The sequence below is a fragment of the Anneissia japonica genome, unplaced genomic scaffold, assembly GCF_011630105.1.
Source record: "Anneissia japonica isolate Jap-2015-1 unplaced genomic scaffold, ASM1163010v1 scaffold2950_len93424_cov113, whole genome shotgun sequence".
Taxonomy (NCBI): Eukaryota; Metazoa; Echinodermata; class Crinoidea; order Comatulida; family Comatulidae; genus Anneissia; species Anneissia japonica.
This window is the reverse complement of record NW_022757465.1, coordinates 47,235-50,870: the sequence shown is the minus strand read 5'-3', so window position 1 is coordinate 50,870 and position 3,636 is coordinate 47,235. Positions and strand designations below refer to the sequence as shown.

The following is a 3,636-nucleotide window of genomic DNA, read 5'->3' as shown; positions in this document are numbered from 1 at the left end:
AGTTCATACATATGATATTCGTTTCTTAATTATTTATACTCAAAATATGTCCACGATTCATGCTATCGATTCAATCTTTTGTTACTCAATAAAAAGCAATACTAGAGTAGTAGGGTTAAAAGTTAACGTTACCACGGAGACGTTAATTGATATCTTTTGTCTTATTTGATGAAGCAAGCATGTTCATTGTCTAGCCAGAGTGAGTAGTTGTGTAACGAAAACATTTTGTTAGAAATCGTGTATGAGAAAACATTTACTGAAAAAATAGAATAGGCCCTATGCCAATATTCAAAACAAGACTTTCTTATGTTCTTGAAAGAACGTATGGCGAAATACTTTATTATTAAGATTGATTGTTTTACGAAGTAGTTTAGCATAATTTTTAGTTAAGAAGTGTTTACTTTATCCTGCAAAATATTCTAAGTTGAAACTTTATTGCTTTAATAGAAGAAATTTAATTTAACTATAGCTGTAACTTATCAAGAAACTTGATTTGTATCTTAGAATAAAGTACATAATATAATTAATTAATCCTGCATTATAATTATATATGTACGATTAAGCAAGCGTACCTATTGCAAGACGATTATACGTTCCAGGTACAAGTGATTGATTGGTTACCGTATTTAAATAATTAATTAATAATTAAATCTAGGCATGAATGGAAATACATTGCTTTAAATAGGTATCAATTTGCCAGCTAAGTTGCCTAGTAACAATTAATTCAGTGAGAAACGTTCTCACAAGTAGGGTCCAATGATACTCTTGGGAGAATAAGAAAGTTTTGTACGCCGCCAGTTCAGGAATGCCATCGGAGACAAGGAAAGAATGTCAAACGCAGAAAATAGCCGACTGGCTTGATCTATGTACATGGAAACTGTACGAACATGTGCGATGGTTTAGGAATGTGGTTGTTACTCGAGTTGTTCGCCTATACAGACCCTATAATGTAGGGTCTGTGGACCCTATAATGTAGGGTCTGTGGCCATGGCCTATACGACGTGTTGTTTTCTTGTCTATTAATTATTTTACATAATCTTAATAAAGACATTGATTATGATCATTAACCTCTGTTGTGTGTTATAACCGTATTATTGCTCGTTAAACCAGGTTGAACTTTTAATCAGTTGGTGAATTCGCATTAGGTTATTCATCAATCGTCAGACACTGCACACTCGTTCTGCACGAATGGGCATGTTTTGCCCTATCTAATACAAGCGTAACTACGGAATTTCTATTGTTATCTTCTCTATGAAGGGCGTTTACAGTTAAGTTCTGGATTTTAGGGCGATGTATTTCGTGTTTTTTCGTGCTTCAAATCAGTCATTCAATCATTTAAGAACGTATAGGCCTAGACATAATATACAACGAAACATAAAGCATCAAATAGTGTAAACTTTAATAATATTACGAAAAATATAATAAAAATCCACTGATTTTTTTTTTTTCTAAAATAATACACAGAATCATTGAAAAAAGGCAATGCCATTCAGCAGACTGTCAGCGTCGGTCGGAAATTTTGAGTGCCGGACGGGGCATAAATAATGTGACTTTTTGTGGCGTTTATATACTCTCTGCTTCAAAATCAATCAATCATTAAAGAACGTATAGGCCTAGACATAATATACAACGAAACATAAAGCATCAATTACTGTAAGCTTTAATATTATATTACGAAAAATATAATTAATTTGGCAGTATATTAATATTATTAACATTCTTCTTCTTTCTCTTCTTCAATATATGCATCGACACTGTAATATGAAAATAATAAAATCCGTTGGTTTGATTATCAACATATAAATTCGTTTGTTTCAAATAGATAAAACGAAATATATTATGAATCTTAAACATTATTATTCACTTACACAAACATAATAAAATCCACTGTTCGTTTGTTCCAAATAGGTCAAACGAAATATATGAATCTTAAAACATTATTAACTTACACAAACCTAATAAAATCCATTGTTTATTTGTTTCAAATAGATAAAATGAAACATATGAATTTTTGAAACATTTATTAACTTACACAAACCTAATAAAATCCAATGTTTTGTTCGCAAACTCATCGCAGTATTAATGCCATTGAATTGCTTAAAACAACATTAATTAATTAGCAGCAAAATACCTGATAATACAACACGATTATTAACATATGATTGCACATATAATGTACATTCGTTTGTTTTAAATAGATAAAACGAAATATGCCATCTAAATCATTAATTATTAACTTATACGGGACTTACACAAAACCTAATAAAATACACTGTTGTTTTGGCAAACTAATGGCAGCATAATAATGTCACATTAATTATTTGGCAACATAAAAAGACCTAACAATAAAACACGAAATAATGGATACTGAGTCTGTAGCAGCAATATAGCTTTGCGCCTACTTGGTGTTCCATACAAATATATCTCGGCCGAACTTGTTCACGGCGGAACCGGTCCTACACCTTCTAAACCGACTTGACCTAGGCCTATGCCAAACCTACTTGACCTAGGCCTATTCCAAACCATTTAACTACAATGTACTGCATTGTGAATGCGTCATCGGCGTTCCATACATATACACGCATTGGCGGCCGTTCTGGAGGGCGGCCGCTATAGATAGCGGCCGATATGGGCCTAATTCGACGAACGGTATTTGCCTGTCTCAGCTGTGCGCTGTAATTTGAAGTTCACTATCTGTTATTTTGTAACTCAAGTTATTATCTTGTGATACAGGTCCAGTAAGGATAATCAAGATTATGGAATGTATTATAACATGATAGTTGAATTAAATTGTGTAATATTGTAAAGAATACCAAGTTTTGTAACTGGTGGATGTAGGCCAAAGGTCATGCCAGCTACAGCATTACCATGTATTGAAGTGCTATGTTATTTTAATTAACAGGACTTGCTATAGGCAGGGCTAAATGCAGATAAGATACAGAGTTGCATCCTAGCATGAAGCTTGTGCAAGGTGGGATTAAGTTCCTTTGTTTACTTTTATTCGATAGTTGTGTATGACAACTATGTGTTATTTTATTTCTTGTACCTTTTTTGGTGATCCGCTACACTAGCGGATCACCTATTGTTATTGTACGAGATCTTTTTTTTTTTATTCTACATTCTGACAAATAACTGTTCGCACGATATCTCAAATTTGCCGAGAGCTACGCACAAAACGACCACAACAAAACATTTGGCTTGGCTTGGAATAGTGACAATAAGCTTTGCAAGGTTACCAGAAACGTGTGACGTCATCTACGCACATTTTTGTGTTTTTTTCGCAATTGATTATATCAGCCTAACCAATTGACATTTCGAAATCGTATTACGTGAGCATTAACTTCGAGTGAAGGTTGATTGTAATGTACACTCATTTTGCGCGTGCGCTTCATAACGCCCGCGTACGCATGCGTCAAAATTTTAAAATGGTCAAAATCAATTTTTGACTTAATTAGAGCACGTTTTAAGCCATTTTGAGCATTTCAACATTTTTAAAATTTTCGGCACCGCGTGCGCATTTTTACACGCGTGTCGCGTACAGAAGTTAAAAATATTGTTTTTTTAAATGTTTTAGGTCCCTGACACTGTATTCACAAATTTCCAATCTTTTTTGGTCATTTAGGGTCAATAGCAATG

General features: G+C 33.5%; 1 long non-coding RNA gene across 1 annotated transcript in view; it reads left to right on the top strand.

Annotated features, from left to right (window-relative positions):
• The window catches only part of LOC117124740, a 29,217-nt gene extending 26,171 nt beyond the window's left edge, over positions 1–3,046 (top strand). The window contains exon 3 of the long non-coding RNA XR_004448009.1: positions 2,903–3,046. This is a non-coding gene — a long non-coding RNA (uncharacterized LOC117124740). The remainder of the gene's footprint in view (positions 1–2,902) is intronic.
• Positions 3,047–3,636: the final 590 nt, after the last annotated feature.